Source organism: Ranitomeya variabilis, chromosome 2 (genome assembly GCF_051348905.1).
Source record: "Ranitomeya variabilis isolate aRanVar5 chromosome 2, aRanVar5.hap1, whole genome shotgun sequence".
Taxonomy (NCBI): domain Eukaryota; kingdom Metazoa; phylum Chordata; class Amphibia; order Anura; family Dendrobatidae; genus Ranitomeya; species Ranitomeya variabilis.
Window position 1 is genome coordinate 1,084,955,810 of NC_135233.1, and position 23,449 is coordinate 1,084,979,258.

The following is a 23,449-nucleotide window of genomic DNA, read 5'->3' on the forward strand; positions in this document are numbered from 1 at the left end:
AATACAGGCTGTCACACTCATGTCGGGATAGCCGATGGCCAGTCCAAGCATTGCGATGGAATCCTCGCACGAGTAATATGGCCATCTGACTGCGTCCTAAAGATCAAAGTCAGGTCACCATGTTCTATATAAAATACTGATGTTATCCTATGGAACGGGAACCCTTGGAGTCCATTAGGAAGCAATGGCAACTTCTGCACTTCTATATCGGGGTTGTCTCATGAATGCAAGTCCAGTCCTTGTACAGCATAAGACGTCATAAACGGGTTTTTCATCTTCATAAATCAGTACCATTGTAAAGCGCTTGTAAAAACACAAAACTTTGCAATTAACTTTGCGGTGGCAGCTCTCTTAGACAAAGATCACACCACAGTGCTTACAAGCTCTTTCCAATCAAGCTTGTAAGTGCTGCTCTGAAGTGGACTGGATGGTTGGATCCATCAGGCTTCATTGTCCTTGTACTCCTCCTATCCCATAAACACAAAGTTGCTATTGCTTGCAGTATTGGAGAATGCACCATTTTGCAAAGGAACATAAATCATCAGGAAGATGCCTCCCCCCATCCCAAGCAAGTAAGAAAAATGGAATGCTTTCCTGAAGATCATGAGACAACCCTTGAAGAAGAATTTGACCCTCTCCAGAATATTACATAGGGGGCCATGATTCCAAGACTTCCAAGACCAGGACAGGGGGGAATGTCCTGGTGAGCGATGGTTTCCTCCAGCATAATTAGCTCAGGCATTGGCTCACAGGGTAGATGTCCATATTCCTTCCTTCTGGTGGACAGTTATTTTGCATACTTGGTCTACCCATGGAGCATTGCCTGTAAGAACAGTCCCTTTTATAGCAGCCGTATATTTATTTTAGAAATGACTGTTCCATTAGGTCTTAGAAAATTGCCCTCGTAATTTTCTGAAAACTAATTTCCACTAGAGGAAAAGAGCGAACATTGTAGTCAATAATCACAAGCTCCTGCAACTTGCGGGAGATCGGTGATTGTGGTGCTTAAAGAACTTTTTGTTACCATTTTATAAACCTCACCCATGCCACACCCCCTCTACATTTAGATTCCCGCCCCTGAGGATCATATGTTTGGACACCAGAGCTCCATCTCGGGATGAGAACCTTCCAGAGATTTATCCAGTCCTTTATCAAGGAGCTTCCCGGAACTTCCTGGGGAGTCAGCAAGTATGATTACATTCCTTGTCCCCCATCATAGGAGAGGGGGGTTGGCTTCCTATGAAATTGGCCACACTGTGCATATGATTTGATTCTGAGCCACACTGTGTGCAGCACTGCAAAATAGGTTTGTGCCAAGTAAGGAACAGGAAATTAACTGCACAATAGCAAAGTGTCCCACCCCAGACATTAAAGGGGTTATCCAAGACTAAATTATTTTAATATGAGGCTAAAAACTAACAAACATGTAGGTGGTAATAACCTATCTGCCTGTTGTGCCCTCTGCAGGCATAAAATGCTCTTGCCAGTGATTCAGTGGCTTCAGCTGACTTATCTTCCGGTCTGCTCTGTTGACTGGGCGAGACTGCTGACGTCATGCTGATTGACAGCCGATGCTCTCTGCTGCCTAACTGCGGGGAGCTGCAGTCAATCAGCATGTCGACAGTCACACCCCATTGACAGAGCATCCCGGAAAAAGAAGAGCTGCTCTGTTGACATTGAGCAGCTGAATCGCTGGCAGGAGCGGTTCATGACTACTTTGTCGGTGCGGGGTAGAGCAGGCAGGTAGATAGCAATTAGGTGACTGTTTTTTCTTTACAAATCTGTAAAAGAAAAGAAGTCTACACTCACTAAACATCACGTCCTGCAACTTTCTAATTTACTTTGTGTTTCAATTCCACCAGTTTAAGGATCTCGGTTTGCTGTCAGCGACAAACAAAAGCCCTGTAATATAATGTAGCATTGTACAGGCGCTGCCATTTACAGGGTCATGCAGTTTAGGAATGCTGTGAGCTGCGTTTATAGCTTTTAGAAGACTTTTTTTTTAAATTCCTAATTCTGCCCCCGTAATGCCATAGGTGATGATACTTGGTTTACTTTCTACATGACAGGTCTGCAAAATGACCGACTTATCCGTGCCTCCTGCACAGCTCCTTAATGTCACGACTCTGCAGGTGGTGCCAGGAAAGTACCTGCAGATCACCCAGGGAGAGGCGTTATTACCCTGCACCCCGTGGTTTCCGATGCCTCGCACAGACATTACATGCTCTACTTAAGTATTCCTAATGTTCCTCCTCCGAAGCTTCATTGCGGGGATGAGGATCTTCGCTGGCACACATCTCCCCCAGAAAGACACACAGGTTAATTCACCAATGTAAAGAGAAAGGCAATGCCCTTTATTATTGGAAACAGCCATTGCAATTGCTTCATTCTAACGGGGTATTGGAAACAAGTTGTTGTCCGGCCTTGGGGTGCAAGTCTGCAGACATTCTATGTGACTGCAGACTTGTGAATCCTCACGTTGTGTGCACTAGGCGCTGTGAGGATTCTCTGGTGCTGGGAGCAGGTGGTCATGAGATCACAAGTATGAGATATGCAAATTTTTGGCCACATTCCGACTAGACGTGTCAGGCCTCATTGGCGCGGCGCACACGTCTAGTCGGCATGTGACATCATGTATACAAATTCTCACATAATTGCAGTTACAAGCCCCACACTGGAGAAATCTCGCAGCACACTGCGTTCGCAATATGAGGATTTGATTTACAAGTCTGCAGTTACTTAAAGTAAATGCAGACTTGTACCCAAGGGCTGATTGTTTTATTAGCAGGAGATTATCACTATAGGACTAGGTGTCTTGTGCCTCCTAGTCAACGCTTCTGTTTCACTCTATCCCCACCACTGATGAGGAACTTTCTGTCTATGCGCAGTGTACACCGAAAGCTTCAATGACGAAAGCAGTGATTGTTTCAAAATGACAGCCTGCAGACTGGAATCAGGGTCTCAGCCCCACTCTCAGATTACATATCAAAAACCTGTTCACAGATTCCTTTTAAGAGTACTAAAACTGCCAAGGGGGGGGTGTAAACTTACTTTATGGATTTGGTGCTTCCTTTGCTGTGACCATACTGCTTATTTGGCAATATTTTCCTACTCTGTAAGTCGTTTTTAAGGGCAATCGATATAGTTAACCACACAAGCAAGAAAGGGACATAGTAGGTTTTGCCAACCAAACATATTCACTGGGGGAAGTGGGAGGGATACCCATACTGTGCAGATTGGAAATGCAGGGGAGGGGCATGGGAAGTATCCTTCTAAGTGCCCTCCCCTGCTTATCTGCCACACTTTTAGGGTACTTATAATGCAGTGGTGTATCCAACCTACTTAGTTCAAGAATGTCAGAGAAAGCAGTAAAAAATGTGAATGCAGGAGAGGGGCACTCTATAGGGTCATCCCACCGCAGTGCCCGCCCCTGCTTATCTGCCACACTTAATGGGTAGTTTAAGAACTTCAGAGCAGACAGTAAAGAATGGGAATGCAGGAGAGGGGCACTCTATAGGGTCATCCCACCTCAGTGCCTGCCCCTGCTTATCTGCCATACTTATAGGGTAGTTTAAGAATTTCAGAGCAGACAGTAAAGAATGTGAATGCAGGTGAAGGGCACTCTATAGGGCCATCCCACCGCAGTGCCCGCCCCTGCTTATCTGCACACTTAATGGGTAGTTTAAGAATGTAAGAGCAGACAGTAAAGAATGTGAATGCAGGAGAGGGGCACTCTATAGGGCCATCCCACCACAGTGCCCGCCCCTGCTTATCTGCACACTTAATGGGTAGTTTAACAATGTAAGAGCAGACAGTAAAGAATGTGAATGCAGGAGAGGGGCACTCTATAGGGTCATCCCACCTCTGTGCCCGCCCCTGCTTATCTGCTACACTTAATTAGTAGTTTAAGAATGTAAGAGCAGACAGTAAAGAATGTGAATGCAGGAGAGGGGCACTCTATAGGACCATCCCACCTCAGTGCCCGCCCCTGCTTATCTGCCACACTTAAAGGGTAGTTTAAGAATGTCAAAGCAGAAAGTAAAGAATGTGAATGCAGGAGACGGGCACTCTATAGGACCATCCCACCTCAGTGCCCTCCCCTGCTTATCTGCCACACTTAAAGGGTAGTTTAAGAATGTCAAAGCAGAAAGTAAAGAATGTGAATGCAGGTGAAGGGCACTCTATAGGACCATCCCACCTCAGTGCCCTCCCCTGCTTATCTGCCACACTTAAAGGGTAGTTTAAGAATGTCAAAGCAGAAAGTAAAGAATGTGAATGCAGGTGAAGGGCACTCTATAGGGTCATCCCACCTCAGTGCCCATCCCTGATTATCTGCCACACTTAAAGGGCAGTTTAAGAATGTTGAAGCAGAAAGTAAAGAAGGTGAATGCAGGGGAGGAGCACTCTATACGACCATCCCACCCCAGTGCCCACCCTTGCTTATATGCCACAGTTAAAGGGTAGCTTAAGAATGTTGGAGCAGACAGTAAAGAATGTGAATGCAGGAGAGGGGCACTCTATACGACCATCCCACCTCAGTGCCCACCCCTGCAGTTATCTGCTCTTTGCTTTAGCTATATTCCAGGACAATATAATCGCCCATTATAATCAGAATTCACACTCTTCTGTTGCAGCTGTAACGGTCTAGTAATATTCTGATCCCTAACTAGCAAGTAAAGCATAGTCACATCCCTGTTCTGGAAACTTTTTTTTTTTTGAAAATTGATTTTTAGATTTCAACCTGAATTAGAAAATAAGGTCCCATTACCCAGAATGCTTCATGCCACCCTCCATAGACACGGTTGGAAATCGATGTCATTTATGATGTAATGAATGAGAGTAAATTGTAAATGAGGCCGATCAAGGAGCTCATAAAACAGCGGATAACTGTAAAGGAGCAGCAATCACTCACTACAGTAACTTTTTCCGTCAGACGCACCGCGCGCCATTGTATCCATCAAATCGCTGCTGGCCTTTCAAAAAGTCATAAATAGCCGGGGAAGTTATAGGATTTCCATCATCAGACACAAGTGCTACCGGATGCATAATCAGGATGATTGAGCAGTCGACATTGTGAAAGGCTCCGGAGCGGGCGTGCGCGCTGATCGTCCCACTGCAGGGAAAAAAAATTGTAATTTTTGGAAAAAAAGATCCGATGCAGGATGTGATCCATCGATCGTTATATAGTGTGAACAGGGGGCAAAGAATAGAGCGGACGTCTGACCGAGGCCGTACGGGCAAAAATGGAACACCTCATAGCCGGGGGTCCTGTCATAGAGTGCACTTCAAATTACCCCTCCCCCAGGAGACCCCCAGCTCCACTGACATCTGTAGTCCTGCAGGACTGTGTATCATGTCGGACCGCACAAACACAAGGGACCCGTGAAGGGGGATTCACTAAAACAATCGCCTGTAAATCTCAGCTATGCTTCCTGGTAAATGGAGCTGTGCCTGTCTCATGTAGCAGAGCTGAGATTGTACTGACAGCGGTACTAGGAGTCAATGAGGCTTATCACATGTAGCAGAATTGTCCATGTGATGCAGCAGAGCTGTGTTAGTCAGATGTAGCAGATTTGTCCATGTGATGCAGCAGTGCTGTGTTAGTCAGATGTAGCAGAATTGTCCATATGATGTAGCAGAGAGATGTAGCAGAATTGTCCACGTGATGTAGCAGAGAGATGTAGCAGAATTGTCCATGTGATGTAGCAGAGAGATGTAGCAGAATTGTCCACGTGATGTAGCAGAGCTGTGTTAGTCAGATGTAGCAGAATTGTCCATGTGATGCAGCAGAGCTGTGTTAGTCAGATGTAGCAGAATTGTCCATATGATGTAGCAGAGAGATGTAGCAGGTTTGGCCATGTGATGTAGCAGAGCTGTGTTAGTCAGATGTAAAATTGTCCATGTGATGTAGCAGAACTGTGCTAGTCAGATGTAAAATTGTCCATGTGATGTAGCAGAACTGTGTTAGTCAGATGTAGCAGAATTGTCCATGTGATGTAGCAGAACTGTGTTAGTCAGATGTAGCACAATTGTCCATGTGATGTAGCAGAGCTGTGTTAGTCAGATGTAGCAGAATTGTCCATGTGATGTAGCAGAGAGATGTAGCGGAATTGTCCATGTGATGTAGCAGAGCTGTGTTAGTCAGATGTAGCGGAATTGTCCATGTGATGTAGCAGTGCTGTGTTAGTCAGATGTAGCAGATTTGTCCATGTGATGTAGCAGAGCTGTGTTAGTCAGATCTAGAATTGTCCATGTGATGTAGCAGAGCTGTGTTAGTCAGATGTAGCAGAATTGTCCATGTGATGCAGCAGTGCTGTATTAGTCAGATGTAGCAGAATTGTCCATGTGATGCAGCAGAGCTGTGCTAGTCAGATGTAGTAGTAATTTTGGCTTAATACAATTGCACTGAGTTTGTCAGATGTGGTGGAACTCACTGTATGGCACTGCTACATCGCAGCACTGTGCATTGCAACCCACAAGGTACGGTGACAAGCAAGTCACAAAACGTCAAAGCCAGCTGGATTTTTTTGCGACCTGCAGGACACTGCGATGTAGCAGAGGCAAAGAGCGAACTTTAGCCGTGCAATCTTGTACGGCATCCAATCTCACAGTGTAGCCCCAGCCTTATTAGTGGGGTGATTGTCTGATGCAGCAGACTTGTATTGTCCAGTGTAGCAGAGCTGTGTTTTTTAGATTTAGTACAGATAAGTATTATATGCTGGTGTGGCACTTATAGACTTACAGTGTTGTGCTTTTCTGATGTAGTAGAGCTGTGTTTTTTTCGGATGCAGTAGAAGTTGGTACAATATATAGATGTAGCAGAGCTGTGTTTGTCACATATAGCAGACTGTGTTTGTCACATGTAGCAGAGCTGTGTTTGTCACATGTAGCAGAGTTGTGTTTGTCACATGTAGCAGGGCTGTGTTTGTCAGATGTAGCAGAGCTGTATTTGTCACATGTAGCTAATCAGTCTTTGTCACATGTAGCAGGGCTGTGTTTGTCAGATGAAGCTAAGCTGTGTTTGTCACATGTAGCAGAGTTGTGTTTGTCAGATGTTGTAGAGCTGTGTTTGTCAGATGTAGCAGAGCTGTGTTTGTCAGATGTAGTAGAGCTGTGTTTGTCAGATGAAGCTAAGCTGTGTTTGTCACATGTAGCAGTGCTGTGTTTGTCAGATGTAGTAGAGCTGTGTTTGTCAGATGTAGTAGAGCTGTGTTTGTCAGATGTAGTAGACCTGTGTTTGTCACATGTAGCAGTGCTGTGTTTGTCAGATGTAGTAGAGCTGTGTTTGTCACATGTAGCTGATCAGTCTTTGTCACATATAGCAGAGTCCTTTGTGTCATGTAGCAGACGTGTGTTTGTCACTGCGCACAGGTCGCGATGCTCTAATTTTTTTGTCATTTGTAGAACAAAGGGCGAATTAGACAAACTCCTCTCTGCTGCATCTTCATTTTTTACCTTTAATCCCCCGTTATTACTGATCTCGCACACAGGAGCCCAATATTAAAGCATGAAAGAAGCAGAATCCGATCGCGGCTCCGCAGAGCCCCCCCTCCCCCGCCATCCATATTACTGCGCCGCACGTTAGCCGCCGACCGCGCCATTTTTTTTTTACGATATGTTATAATAGTGCAATAAATCTGTTAGCTTAAAATGGAATCTCTGTGGCCTTTTAGAGAAATCATCGTTAAGCGCGGAGCCCCCGTTAATGATGCCATCCCTGCGAAACGGTGTAATCCGCAGCCGGGGTGAGAGGTCGCCAAATGAATTTTTAATCGTACATCAACTTGACACTCGAAAGGGAAAACCGCCGTCGATAAAAGTTACAGTAAAGGGCAGCGTCTCCTGCCGATAGGTCAATGGCAGCTCCTCTCCTGCCGCCTCGCCTGCCTCCCATTTAATATGGACACCCAATTAATACCGCCAAGGCCGGGCAGCCTCATTTCGGGTGAATTATGGCCCGTCCCTCTCTTTTCTTGGAAGTGATCCCAATATATCACGGCGAGCTGAGAATTAGCGTTAATTGATTTGAGTTACTGAGCAATGATGGCCGCACTGACACAATGTAAGCCTTATTGGGTTCCTAGAGGACGAGATTAGATTCCTAGGCCCCGCCGGTAACCTGACATCCTGTTAAAGCCTCATAAACGGCCAATGTGCGGCCCCACCGGGGTCGTCAGTAACCTAAAGTGAAGGCGAAACATCATTACAGCCCTGCTGTAATATTAAAGCGAGAGGATAAACACCTTATTGCCGGCTACCTGAATTTATCATGGCGCCATTGTTATCCAATTTACAGACAGTAATGTGCCTCTACCCGGGGGGCAAAAGGCAACCGATGTCAAACCATGCAATAGCAGCATGTCACCATCCCCCGAGTCCCCCCAGTGCGGAGGACGACATATACTGGGACATTGCTTCACTGTAATGGGAGATATCAGGGATGTGACCAGAGAAAATACAGAGATTATAGCAGTTATATTCCTGTACATAGGGGCAGTATTATAGTAGTTATATTCTTGTACATAGGAGCAGTATTATAGTAGATATATTCTTGTACAGAGGGGCAGTATTATAGTAGTTATATTCCTGTACGTAGGGGCAGTATTATATTAGTTATATTCTTGTACATAGGGGCAGTATTATAGTAGTTATATTCTTGTACATAGGAGCAGTATTATAGTAGTTATATTCTTGTACATAGGGGGCAGTATTATAGTAGTTATATTCCAGTACATAGGGGCAGTATTATAGTAGTTATATTCTTGTATATAGGGTCAGTATTATAGTAGTTATATTCTTGTACATAGGAGCAGTATTATAGTAGTTATAGTCTTGTACATAGGAGCAGTATTATAGTAGTTATAGTCTTGTACATAGGAACAGTATTATAGTAGTTACATTCTTGTACATAGGGGCAGTATTATAGTAGTTATAGTCTTGTACATAGGAGCAGTATTATAGTAGTTATAGTCTTGTACATAGGAACAGTATTATAGTAGTTATATTCTTGTACATAGGGAGCAGTATTATAGTAGTTATATTCTTGTACATAGGGGTAGTATTATAGTAGTTGTATTCTTGTACATAGGGGCAGTATTATACTAGTTATATTCTTGTACATAGGGGGCAGTATTATAGTAGTTATATTCTTGTACATAGGGGGCAGTATTATAGTAGTTATATTCTTGTACATAGGGGCAGTATTATAGTAGTTATATTCTTGTACACAGGGGCAGTATTATAGTAGTTATATTCTTGTACATAAGAGCAGTATTATAGTAGTTATATTCTTGTACATAGGGACAGTATTATAGTAGTTATATTCTTGTACACAGGGGCAGTATTATAGTAGTTATATTCTTGTACATAAGAGCAGTATTATAGTAGTTATATTCTTGTACATAGGGGCAGTATTATAGTAGTTATATTCTTGTACATAGGGGCAGTATTATAGTAGTTATATTCTTGTACATAGGGACAGTATTATAGTAGTTATATTCTTGTACATAGGAGCAGTATTATAGTAGTTATATTCTTGTACATAGGGGCAGTATTATAGTAGTTATATTCTTGTACATAGGGGCAGTATTATAGTAGTTATATTCTTGTACATAGGGGTCAGTATTATAGTAGTTATATTCTTGTACATAGGGGCAGTACTATAGTAGCTATATTCTTGTACATAGGGGTCAGTATTATAGTAGTTACATTCTTGTACATAGGGGACAGTATTATAGTAGTTATATTCTTGTACATAGGGGCATTATTATAATAGTTATATTCTTGTACATAGGAGCAGTATTATAGTAGTTATATTCTTGTACATATGGGTCAGTATTGTAGTAGGTATATACTTGTACATAGTGTGATGCAGTGACCCCTGTTACAGGTAGGGGGCGTTGCATGGTCTCCCCAGAATACGCATGAAGGCGTATTGAGGCCATAGGAATGCATGGCAGTCACAGGCATAACTGTGGTGATGAGTCAAAGTCCAGCATTATTGTGAATGGCCGGTATGTGTGTCGCAGAGGATGATACTCTGTGCTGTCAGCCTGAAGTAAGGTTGTTCTGGGACCTGTAGTCCCACAAGTAATTATGTTGTTTGTATAATTGTGAAGGGAGGCTGGCAGGGCTAGTTCTAAGAGCTGGGCGGGTTGGACTAGCCACACACACACTCCCACCTTGGGGAGTGGTTACAAGTATGTAGTGTTCTGTGCTGGAAGGTCCTAGAAGGCTATGTGATGGGAGTGGTAACTTCATGAATAGCACGTGGTGGGGCTTTGGGACCTGGTGGCCTGTGTATTGGACGGTCCCAAGTGGGGACGGACGTCCTGAACATCACACTGTAGAGCCCTTGGTGTTGGGAGTTCCAGAGTTAGGACCGGAATCCTTGAAGAGCACTTGGTGAGGCCAAGGACCTGCAGAGCCGGTGACGGCTGCTGTGTGGGGAAGCTACCGCCCATCAGTGGGTTTGGTCTGACTGATGTGTGCCTGCCAGGCAAGTTGGTGGACCCCGTAAGGCACTTTCCCCAGGAGAGAGGACTGACAAGGAGTCAGCAGGTGGAGCAGGAGCTCCCGCAAGATTCCTCCACAGACTGTTGGTGGTTATTATGTTCTATGAACTGTGCGGTCTCCCACGGTAACTGGACGGAGTAATGTCCAGCATGTTTAGTGACTGCGTTTCAAAGCCGTATATGATGAAGTGCTAAGAACTATGTGAGGTCTGTGATATGTAACATGGCTTACAGTGGTGTATGCTGAGAATATAATAAAGCACATAGACTGTTTAAATGAAAAACTGTGCCTGTCTGCGTGTATCCCGTTGCCAAGTGAGTGTTCCCCAACACATGCGGTGAGCGCTATCTCACATATGGTGCTAGACTGCGGGCAACGGTCCAGGAAGCACTTGTGGACGTAATTGCTGTGGCTCGGCAGGGCCACAAAGATTGCAAGCGTCTGGCTTTAACTCAGCGGGGCTACGAAGTTTGCTGTGGCTCAGCAGGGCCACAAAGCTGACAAGCATCTGGCTGTAACTCGGCGGGGTTACGAAGTGGATTGGCGGGTCCACGAAGTCTGCAGGTGCAGCAAGAGGTCCCGCAGCAGCAGGAGCTGCAGTTGCAGCAAGAGGTTCCACAGCAGCCGGAGCTGCATTGGCAGCAGCAGTGGCTTGTGGTCGGCAGCCGAAGGTGCTGGTGGTTTGTGGCTGCAGCAGGAGCTGTGGTAGCACCAGCAGGAACTCGTGAGGTGTCGAAAAGACATTGCTAGACCAGGGCGTGCAGACTCTTAAAGGGCCAGTGTTGACCCAAGGAGACTTTTTTGTGTACTGTGCGAACTGGTGCCTGAGAGTAACGTGGGGAGTCCACGGGGTGTACCCCATGGAGGGGGTGGTGTCCCTAAAAGGGGTGGTGTCCCTAAAAGGGGTTGTGTCCATAAACGAGGTGGTGTCCCTAAAAGGGGTGGAGTCCCAAAAGCGGGAGGTAACCTAAACAGGGATGGTTGCTCAAAAGGGGGTGGAGTCCCAAAAGGTGGTGGTAACCCGAACAGGGATAGTTGCCCAAAAAGGGTTGGAGTCCCAAACTAAGGCGGTAACCCGAACAGGGATAGTGGCCCAAGAAGGGGTGGAGTCCTGTGGAATGGTAGTTTCCCAAAAGGGGGCGGAGCATCCCGATGTGGTGCCACAGACGAACTATTGCCAGGGGCCAGTACACTATGTTTGTCCAGTCTGCTATATGAAATACCCACCCGGCAAGAGGCTATGTGGCTGTGCCCTGCTGATGAAAGTAGAAGAGATATTCGGGTTGGTCAATTCTGGGAGCTCGGTGACTCTGGTGAGGGTTGCGCCCAGCGGATGGGTAGTGCCAAATAGGAAGGTAGGGGTTATCTGCAACCATGGGGTCACTAAGGACTATCCAGTGGCCAGGGTGACCCTCTAGATGGGCAGGGACATTGCATTTCATGATGTCGCTATAGTCCCAAACTTAACCTGTCCGGTGATAATAAGCCGGGACTGTAGGTTATATTCAGACTTGTGGGAGAGGGGAGCTCCTCCACAGCAGGAGGATGGAGGGCTCTCAGCTGATGGGGATGTGAACTTTAAAGCATTAATAACTCCCAAAGTTGACGAGTCAGACATCGGGTTGACCAGTGGGAAGGGTGCGTCTTCCCAACTTACGGACATGATGTCACCTGACGTGTACCCCAAGATGACTGTTAGAGATGTGGGAAGTAAAACCTGTGGAGCTGACACCCGGTTAGAAATCAACTGGAGGATTCAGCATACTGTGGGGCGTGACAAAGACTCCGGGGGTGACTGTGACGTGTCATTGCCAGTAGCAACCGCTAAGGCTGAGTACAATGGTGTGCTAACAGAAGCACTGACACAGTGGAACGACAGTGCTCCACAAGGTGAAGTCAGGATGACAGTGGAAGCCATACCAGAACATATGACTGGACAGAAGTGTGGGTCTGACCTACTCTGGGACTTCGCAGAGGTGACCAAAGGTATGACCGTTGAAGGCAGGGAAGCTTCAGGATTGGGGTCCAACACCGTTAGAAATGGGGACCGCTGGTTCCAGGATGACCGATTGGGTGGGGGTGACTCCCATTCAGACGGTCATGAAAGCGAAAAAGAATGCAGTAAGGCTGACTCGGGTACAAGTGGCAAGTCGCCCTCCCGTCGCCGGAGACAAAAAAGAGGCAAAGGGGCTGTACAAATTGCGCCCTCTGAGAAGATTGATGCGGAGGAGCTGGGGTACTCAGATACCTAAGAGAAAGTTGAACTTGTTGATGAAGAAATAGGTAAATCTCTGAAGCGGCAGAATGTGGTTGAGCAAGCTGGCCCATCAGAAAATGTATTTAAAGAAGTTATGATGCGACACGTGCTAGCCAAAAGAGAACAGGATCACAAAATAGAGATTATTAAAGAGACAGTGAAAGAACATGTCGAACGAGAAAGGAGAAGGAAGTCTCTGAGCTGAGAGCTCACCTGTCCATGTGGCAAAGTGTGTATAAAGCCCCAAGGGAAGATGTGGAAGTGCTCAGAGAAGCATTAAGAGGTCCTCTGCAAGAGGAGAAGATGGTGGTTGCAGACTTACAGCAGCAGTGCTAGAGTGATAATGAGGCAGAGCTGCCAATGCCCATCTTGACGAAGGCTCGTGTAGAACAGTTGGCACTAAATGCAGACCAAGACAGTCACCCGGTCGTGACAGATGTCTTGAGGGAAATGTCCGAGGCAAAACGGGAGCCGTCCGTCCATGAAGAGAATGAGACCTCGCTCTTCAAGATAGATGTACCCAAAGAGGTGCAAGAAGCCTGTACCAATGAAGGTGTGCATGAGGCCTTTAAAAAAGCAGTTTATGTGTGTAGGGTGCACTGGGTACCTGAGACTCAGCAGTTGGTCATACTGTCAACTAAGGAAGTCACAGTGAAAAGGGTGGCTATCCTGAAGGATATGCACCTACAATGTCTTCGCACGAAACAGATGATCCTGTTGAGGAATAAGGAAGCCGCTCGACGTTTGGAGCATGCCAGGAAAGCTCAAAGTCGGCTGGGCTTTGTGGAAGACATCATTCAAGTACCCAGAAATCTGGTGCAGAAAGTCATTGGAAGATTTGGAAAAGTGATGCAGGACCTGGTGAATAGATCTGGTGTGGCAAGAGTGAGAATTCCGGATGATTGAGAAGTCCAAGTAGAGGGTGAGGATGGGATGTGTTGTGAATATCTTTTCCCCTTAACCTCTGGGTGGTTCAGGACTCAGGTGTAGATATGGATATTCAAGGTTTGTCCTCTTGTGTGAATCAACTCACTGCAAGGGTACAAAGTATTCAAGATTATGTAGTTCAGAATCCGATGTTAGAGCCTAGAATTCCAATTCCTGATTTGTTTTCTGGGGATAGATCTAAGTTTCTGAATTTCAAAAATAATTGCAGACTTTCTTGCTCTGAAACCCCGCTCCTCTGGTGACCCCATTCAGCAAGTAAAGATTATTATTTCTTTGTTGCGTGGCGACCCTCAAGACTGGGCATTCGCCCTGGCGCCAGGAGATCCTGCATTGCTTAATGTAGATGCATTTTTCCTGGTGCTTGGATTGCTTTATGACGAACCAAATTCTGTGGATCAGGCAGAGAAAATCTTGCTGGCTCTATGTCAGGGTCAGGATGAAGCAGAAGTATATTGCCAGAAGTTTAGAAAGTGGTCTGTGCTTACACAATGGAATGAGTGTGCCCTGGCAGCAATTTTCAGAAAGGGTCTTTCTGAAGTCCTTAAAGATGTTATGGTGGGGTTCCCCACGCCTGCTGGTCTGAATGAATCAATGTCCTTGGCCATTCAGATTGATCGGCGTTTGCGCGGGCGCAAAGTTGTGCACCATTTGGCGGTGTCCTCTGAGCAGAGGCCTGAGCCTATGCAATGTGATAGGACTTTGACCAGAGCTGAACGGCAAGAACACAGACGTCAGAATGGGCTGTGTTTTTACTGTGGTGACTCCACTCATGCTATCTCTGATTGTCCTAAGCGCACTAAGAGGTTCGCTAGGTCTGTCACCATTAGTACTGTACAGCCTAAATTTCTCTTGTCTGTTACTCTGATTTGCTCATTGTCGTCCTACTCTGTTATGGCATTTGTGGATTCGGGCGCTGCCCTGAACTTGATGGACTTGGAGTTTGCCAGGCGCTGTGGTTTTTCCTTGGAGCCTTTGCAGAATCCTATTCCCTTAAGGGGGATAGATGCTACGCCATTGGCCAAGAATAAACCTCAGTACTGGACTCAGCTGACCATGTACATGGCTCCCGCACATCAGAAAAATATTCGCTTTTTGGTGTTGCATTTGCATTTGCATTTGCATGATGTTGTCGTGTTGGGTTTGCCATGGTTACAGGTTCATAATCCAGTACTGGATTGGAAATCAATGTCTGTGTCTAGTTGGGGTTGTCAAGGGATACATAGTGATGTTCCTTTGGTGTCAATTTCTTCTTCCACTCCTTCTGAAGTCCCTGAGTTTTTGTCGGATTACCAGGATGTATTGGATGAGCCCAAGTCCAGTGCCCTACCTCCTCATAGGGATTGCGATTGCGCTATTAATTTGATTCCTGGTAGTAAGTTCCCTAAGGGCCGACTTTTCAATTTATCTGTGCCAGAACACGACGCTATGCGGAGCTATATAAAGGAGTCCTTGGAGAAAGGGCATATTCGCCCGTCTTCGTCACCGTTGGGAGCAGGGTTCTTTTTTGTGGCCAAGAAGGATGGCTCTCTGAGACCCTGTATAGATTACCGCCTTCTCAATAAAATCACGGTCAAATTTCAGTACCCTTTGCCTCTGCTGTCTGATTTGTTTGCTCGGATTAAGGTGGGCTAGTTGGTTTACCAAGATTGACCTTCGAGGGGCGTATAATCTTGTGCGTATTAAACAGGGCGATGAATGGAAAACAGCATTTAATACGCCCGAGGGCTATTTTGAGTACCTGGTGATGCCATTCGGGCTTTCTAATGCTCCATCTGTGTTTCAGTCCTTTATGCACGATATCTTCCGGAAGTATCTGGATAGATTCATGATTGTATATTTGGATGATATTTTGGTCTTTTCGGATGATTGGGAGTCTCATGTGAAACAGGTCAGGATGGTATTCCAGGTCCTTCGTGCTAATGCCTTGTTTGTGAAGGGGTCTAAATGTCTCTTTGGAGTTCAGAAGGTTTCCTTTTTAGGCTTCATTTTTTCCCCTTCTACTATCGAGATGGACCCTGTTAAAGTTCAGGCCATTTATGATTGGACTCAACCTACATCTGTGAAGAGTCTTCAGAAATTCCTGGGCTTTGCTAATTTTTACAGTCGCTTCATCGCTAATTTTTCTAGTGTGGTTAAGCCTTTGACTGATTTGACGAAGAAAGGCGCTGATGTGGTGAATTGGTCCCCTGCGGCCGTTGAGGCTTTTCAGGAGCTTAAACATCGTTTTACTTCGGCCCCTGTGTTGCGTCAGCCAGATGTTTCGCTCCCTTTTCAGGTCGAGGTTGATGCTTCTGAGATTGGGGCAGGGGCTGTTTTGTCTCAGAGAAGTTCTGATGGCTCTTTGATGAAGCCATGTGCTTTCTTTTCTAGAAAGTTTTCGCCTGCTGAGCGTAATTATGATGTCGGCAATCGGGAGTTGTTGGCTATGAAGTGGGCATTCGAGGAGTGGCGACATTGGCTTGAGGGAGCCAAACATCGCGTGGTGGTCTTGACTGATCACAAGAATCTGACTTACCTCGAGTCTGCCAAGCGGGTGAATCCTAGACAGGCTCGATGGTCGTTGTTTTTCTCCCGTTTCGATTTTGTGGTCTCATACCTTCCGGAATCTAAGAATGTGAAAGCTGATGCCCTTTCTAGGAGTTTTTTGCCTGATTTTCCGGGAGTCCCTGAGCCGGCTGGTATTCTCAAAGAGGGGGTGATTCTGTCTGCCATCTCCCCTGATTTGCGGCGGGTGCTGCAGGAGTTTCAGGCTGATAGACCTGACCGCTGTCCAGTGGAGAAACTGTTTGTCCCTGATAGATGGACTAGTAGAGTTATTTCTGAGGTTCATTGTTCAGTATTGGCTGGTCATCCTGGGATTTTTGGTACCAGAGATTTGGTTGCTAGGTCCTTTTGGTGGCCTTCCTTGTCACGGGATGTGCGTTCTTTTGTGCAGTCCTGTGGGACTTGTGCTCGGGCCAAACCTTGCTGTTCTCGTGCCAGTGGGTTGCTTTTGCCTTTACCTGTCCCGAAGAGGCTCTGGACGCATATTTCCATGGATTTTATTTCTGATCTTCCTGTCTCTCAAAGGATGTCTGTCATCTGGGTGGTTTGTGATCGGTTTTCTAAGATGGTACATTTGGTACCCTTGCCTAAATTACCTTCCTCCTCTGAGTTGGTTCCATTATTTTTTTCAGCATGTGGTTCGTTTGCATGGCATTCCGGAGAACATTGTGTCGGACAGAGGTTCCCAGTTTGTTTCTAGGTTTTGGCGGTCCTTTTGTGCTAAGATGGGCATTGATTTTGGCGGTCCTTTTGTGCTAAGATGGGCATTGATTTGTCTTTTTCTTCAGCGTTCCATCCTCAGACAAATGGCCAAACCGAACGAACCAATCAGACCTTGGAAACCTATCTGAGATGCTTTGTTTCTGCTGATCAGGATGATTGGGTGACCTTCTTGCCATTGGCCGAGTTCGCCCTTAATAATCGGGCTAGTTCGGCTACTTTGGTTTCGCCTTTTTTTGTAATTCTGGTTTTCATCCTCGTTTTTCTTCAGGGCAGGTTGAGCCTTCTGACTGTCCTGGTGTGGATTCTGTGGTGGACAGGTTGCAGCAAATTTGGACTCACGTGGTGGACAATTTGACGTTGTCTCAGGAGAAGGCGCAACGTTTTGCTAACCGCCGTCGCTGTGTTGGTCCCCGACTTCGTGTTGGGGATTTGGTTTGGTTGTCTTCTCGTTATGTTCCTATGAAAGTTTCTTTTCCTAAGTTCAAGCCTCGTTTCATTGGTCCTTATAAGATTTCTGAAATTATCAATCCTGTGTCGTTTCGTTTGGCCCTTCCAGCTTCTTTTGCCATCCATAATGTGTTCCATAGGTCGTTGTTGCGGAGATATGTGGTGCCTATGGTTCCTTCCGTTGATCCTCCTGCTCCGGTGTTGGTTGATGGGGAGTTGGAGTATGTGGTGGAGAAGATTTTGGATTCTCGTATTTCGAGACGGAAGCTTCAGTACCTGGTTAAATCGAAGGGCTATGGTCAGGAGGATAATTCCTGGGTTGTTGCCTCCGATGTCCATGCTGGCGATTTGGTTCGTGCCTTTCATTTGGCTCGTCCTGATCGGCCTGGGGGCTCTGGTGAGGGTTCGGTGACCCCTCCTCAAGGGGGGGGTACTGTTGTGAATTCCGTTCTCGGGCTCCCTCCTGTGGTCGTGAATGGTACTTTCGTGAGTTCTGTCCTTGGACACCCTCTGGTGGCTTTGAGTGGAACTGCTGATCTTTGAGGTTGGCTTTCTCAGCTGCCCTCGTTTATTGCTTCTGCTGGCTTCCCTATTTAACTCTGCTCAGATTGTTAGTGCATGTCAGCTGTCAATGTCTCAGTACTGGTTCAGATCTCTCTTGGATTTCTCTGATGACCTGTCTACTCCATCAGAAGCTAAGTCCCTGCTAGTTCATTTGTTGTTCATTGGTTTTTGAATATATTTCTCAGTACATGCTATGTTCTAGTACAGCTTGCTATTATGATATTTCCTTGCTAGCTGGAAGCTCTGGGGGTGCAGAGCTGCACCTCCACACCGTGAGTCGGTGTGGAGGTCTTTTTGCACACTCTGCGTGGTTTTTGTAGTTTTTAATACTGACCGCATAGTTCCTTTCCTTTCTTCTGTCTATCTAGAGAAGATTCGGCCTCCTTTGCTAAAATCTGTTTCATTCCTGTGTTTGTCACTTCCCTCTTAACTCACAGTCATTATTTGTGGGGGGCTACCTTTCCTTTGGGGAATTTCTCTGAGGCAAGGTAAGGCTTCTATTTCTATCTTTAGGGGTAGTTAGCTCTTAGGCTGTGAAGAGGCGTCTAGGGAGAGTTAGGCACGCTCCACGGCTATTTCTAGTGTGTGTGATAGGATTAGGGATTGCGGTCAGTAGAGTTACCATCTCCTCAGAGCTTGTCCCAGGTTTTCCATTTTAACCATCAGGTCATTCCAGGTGCTCCTAACCACCAGGTCCATAACAGGGATGGTTTCATTCTTCGTTGTTGGATCAACTGAGAGCCTTAAGAATATCCGCATGCTCCTGAAATATCGCATGGCGTACCTAACAGAGGTAGAGCAGCTGACACTTAAGAGACTGCAAGTTAATAAACAGCTGCAGGAAAGGCAAAGAAGATGGCAGCCACTTTTGACCCGAAATGTGGACAAACAAATGAGTGGAAGTACCCAGCCTGAAGATAAATGGAATGACAACTCTCTGGGCAACAAAGACAATGGGAGAGATTGCCAACAGAGAGACAACCGAAGGTGGCTTGATGGAAGAGTTAGAAATACTGTAGTGACTCCTCGGTTAGCTCAGTGCTGAGTGGCCTAGGTGGGAGACCTTGTAGCAAATATAGTGACAAAGGGTCAAACTGTGACCAGACAGTAGCCTCGACTGTAAGTGAGTCTCACGGCCGCACTAACTGTTGGAGGCAGTCTTGGAGAGAGAGGTCTGGTAAAGAGGCGTGCTGGAGAGACGTGGCGACTGAAAAGAGTCTGGTAAACCTTTTACTTTAAAGTGGGCACCATCTAGTAATGTTTGAATAATAGAGTAAAGTGGGATCACTAAAATGCATGTAAAGCATCATATACCATAAACATGAAAAAAAGGTACATGAATAAATAATAGGATCACCACAAAATTTAAACAAATTACAAAAATATTTTTATTTCCAAATCAAAGCAACACACTACACAGTTAAAAAAACATCTAAAAACATTCCAAATGGAACATATATAATAGATCCAATATTTGTATTCAATACAGATATACATATCAAAACATCCCCCCTAGCTGCACATATATTTAGATAGAGCCAATACAGTAACAACCAAGTTTTAGAAAAAACATACAATGCAAATTCAGTGTACCAGGACCCTTCACTATAGTGCTAGATTCCTAAATAAACGCCTCTGGACTCCAAATGCATTATCCAAAACAAGGGGTAAACAGGTGGATATCTAAAGCAAGGTAAGTGAAATACTTTACCCTAACCAGTCCACTATTGTCGCCCCATGGCCCTATGTGCAGCAGTGCAGCCAGGTGGAAAAACGGAGGACCCACGTGTTCCAACACTCAAGGTGTCTTTCTCTTACCAGGGAAGACACAGAAAATGATGTTGCAGTAGTTGAGGCGGGAGATGATGAGGGCATGCACAAGCATTTTAGTCATTTGAGGGTCGAGGAATGGACAGATTCTGGAAATATTTTTGAAATGCAGGCGACAGGAGGTGGAAAGAGCTTGGATGTGCGGTTTGAAGGATAAGGCAGAGTCAAGGTTACTCCGAGGCAGTGGACTTCCGGTACGGGGGAAAACGTGATGTCATTTATTGTGATAGATCAGGTAAGGAAGGTGAGATGGATGAAAGATGATGAGTTCAGATTTGTCCACATTGAGTTTGAGGAAGCGAGAGGACAAGAAGGAGGATATGGCTGATAGACACTCTGGGATTCTGGACAGCAGAGAGGTGACGTCTGGGCCAGAGAGGTAGATCTGAGTGTCATCAGCATAAAGGTGGTACTGGAAGCCATGGAACTTATGAGTTATGCAGGCCAATGGTATAGATTGAAAAGAGTAGGGGTCGTTGAACAGAGCCATGGGGGACTCCAATAGAGAGTGGGCGAGATGAGGAGGTAGTGTGGGAGTGGGAGACTCTAAATGTGCAGTTTGAAAGGTATGAGGAAATCCAAAAATTTTTGAATAACTCTTTGGGGTTGTAGGATAGGGAAGATACAAGAGTTGTGAAGTAGGCCTGTTTAGCAAAGGTGAGGGCAGATTTGGAAGTGAGTGTTGCCTGTCTGAGTGCAATGAAATCATCTTGCAATTTTTTTTTCTTCCAACGCCGCTCTGGAACCCTGGACACTTACTGGAGCTTTTTAGTGGTGTTATTGTGCCAGGGTTGTCTATTGATACTTCGCACTCTGCCATAAATGAGAGGGGCGACTACATCAATAGCTGATGCGAAAGTGGTATTGTAGAAAGCAGTGGCGATGTCTGTGTCATGGAGTGAGAATATGGATGTACTAATTATTTCATTCACAGTCTGTCTTTACCACTTGTCTGGGTATTGGGTTTTACTCTTTCAAGTCCTGGCTAATATGTGCAACGTACATTCAGTAAACTGATACACATTTTCGCTAAATCTACTAAGTGATTCAGAGTTTTTTACCCTTATGTACTATCAGTCAAGAGAGGCCGTACTGGGCCGCAGGTCATAAAAGGAAGGACGACATGACAGGGTTGAGAGTGATTGAAGGAGCTGAGGTTATGGTAGCAGGGAAGTAATGTATGGGTTAGTTTATGATAGTGAATGCAGCCGGGCCTAGCTTAGGGTGAAGGGCGGAATCAGAGGTGGGGTTATGACTAGTAATATAAATAATGGGAGCCATCTTAGTGGGGCAACCATTTTAGGTTCCCCTTCACATTAACAAGAATCTCCCACCCACCCTCCCTTTTTGTTTTTTTTTCCATTTGGGTCGATCTTAAACAAAAGTTCGGCTGGTTTTGGTATTAATGGTGCTGAGGGCTTTGAGGTGATAGTGGCAATAGAAGTTTATAGGGTGTTTAGTTATAATATCCGACACTTATATTATTTATTTGTCACAGCAGTAGGCGTGGGGGGAGGTCCTCGAAGTTAGTGAGGCTGGGCTCTAAGGGGGGGATCGCAAGAGGTCCTGGACTCCCCCCGGGTGGATTCATGTATTTAGTTATCCCGTGGAAGGCAATGGTAGAGGATGCTGGCCAGGCGGGTTGTTTTGGTGTCTCTGAGCTGGTGCTTAGCGGCTGGAGGCAAGACTCGGCCCGGGTCCAAGCTGGGTGTTTACTTATAATAATGGGTTCTGGTTTGGGCTTCGAGGACCACCCCTCCTGGGTTGGCATTAAAAATTGAAATGTTTTGTATATGTTAAATAAACGGCTGCTGTGGCCAATTTATCCAAACTTGTTTGCAATGTCTTTATTTGGGTCACAGTATGGAATAAGGGTTGGGGGATCAAGAGAGAAAGGGTTTATTCTTAAATATAGAAGGAAGGGTAGAAGCGCTGATGAATCTCGAATACCCCGTTGTCAATATTAAGCACGATTTTGTGGCTTGACACATCTCTGTCGTTTTCAGCAAAAAGGTTTAGGTATCTAATGTACGGAGTATAACCTGGTCAAGGTCTTATGGACTATTATACATACTATTAATTTTCTAATTAATCGTTACGGAAAATACCCTGTAATTGTGAATTCTCCTTCATTAGAACCATTGACCTATTCTTGCATATAATCCCTGTGCATTAGATAAATACAAACAGTTTTCCACTGGTTTCCAGTATGGGAGTATTGGGAAGAATGTTCTACACGCTGGCTGGCAGGGAACCAGTGAACTATTAACACTTCCAGTCTCTGTTTGGCGGCTGCTGCCAGCCGAGCTGAATCATGGTAACAGATTTGACACTGCATGTTATCGGCCATTATCCATCCTTTGTTTGTTTTCTTTTATGTCAAGTGGAGATTAACATGAGGAAAGAGTTGAAAGCCACTGATGGACCATTGCCAGAGCGTGCGGATATCTCCATGCGTAGGAAAAATAAACACGAGGTGCAGAAAAATTGAAATGGGAAATTTTCCACCAAGAGGAGGCCGCGCCGAGTTTCCCAGTCCTTCAAGTCATGTAACTTATTTACTAAGACATGAAAGATTTTAGGACCTAAGAGCAAGATCCCAAGCCAAGCAGGATGAGAAGAGCTCTAAGCAGTAAAGTAGCTACCAGGGGGGAAAGGGGCCAGTTGCCCCAGGCCCCAAGCTCTAAGGGGCCCTCCCAAAGCTACCCTACTGTTAACTGTATCAGCATGCAAAACACCCATACAGTTCCATTCTGCGGCCAAGAAATGAGACTTGATGTCCCTGCACTGCCACCCGGCAGCTCTAGGCCCGTGAGTGGGGGGTCCCGGTGCAAGCACAGGGCTTCCCACCCATCATCACAACTTCGACTGGACGCCAATACAGTTGAAAGCAATGATGAGGCAGGGAGCATCATGCTTCTTCTCCATTCATCCCCCCTCTGCGTCTGACATCACTGACACAGAGAACAACAGCGGGAGTGATGACAAAAGTACAAGGTACCCTCTGTGCTGAGATGAGCGGATGCACGGTGCAGAGGGGCAAAGAGGAGGTGAGGTGAGTATTGCATTTTTTTCTTTTATGGGGAGAGCATTATACTGTATGGAGGTCTATGGGGCATGCATTATACTATATAGAGGCCTATGGGGAGTGCATTACACTATATAGAAGCCTATGCCGTGTGCATTATACTATTGAGACCTATGGGAAGTGCATTATACTACGTAAAGGCTTATGGGGAAAGCATTACGCTATATGGAAGCCTATGGGGAGTGCATTATACTATATAGAGGCTTACGGGGAGTACATTATACTATATAAAGGACTATGGGGAGAGTATTATACTATATATAGGCGTATAGGGAATGCATTATACTATACAGAAACCTATGGGGTGTGCATTATACTAAATAGAGGCCTATGGGGAGTGCATTATACTAAATGAAGGACGGAGTGCATTATACTGTAAAACGGACTATGAGGAGTGTAGTATACTATATGTAGGACTGTGGGGAGTGTATTATACTTTATAGAGGCCTATAGGGAGTACATTATATTATGTAGAGGCCTATGAGGAGTGCAGTATACTATATGGAAGACTATGGGGTGCATTGTACTATATG

At 45.6% G+C, this 23,449-nt stretch overlaps 1 protein-coding gene across 1 annotated transcript in view; it reads right to left on the reverse strand.

Moving 5' to 3' along the window:
• The window catches only part of PKHD1 (PKHD1 ciliary IPT domain containing fibrocystin/polyductin), a 785,044-nt gene that overhangs the window by 74,191 nt on the left and 687,404 nt on the right, over positions 1 to 23,449 (reverse strand). The gene's annotated exons all lie outside the window — the stretch shown is intronic.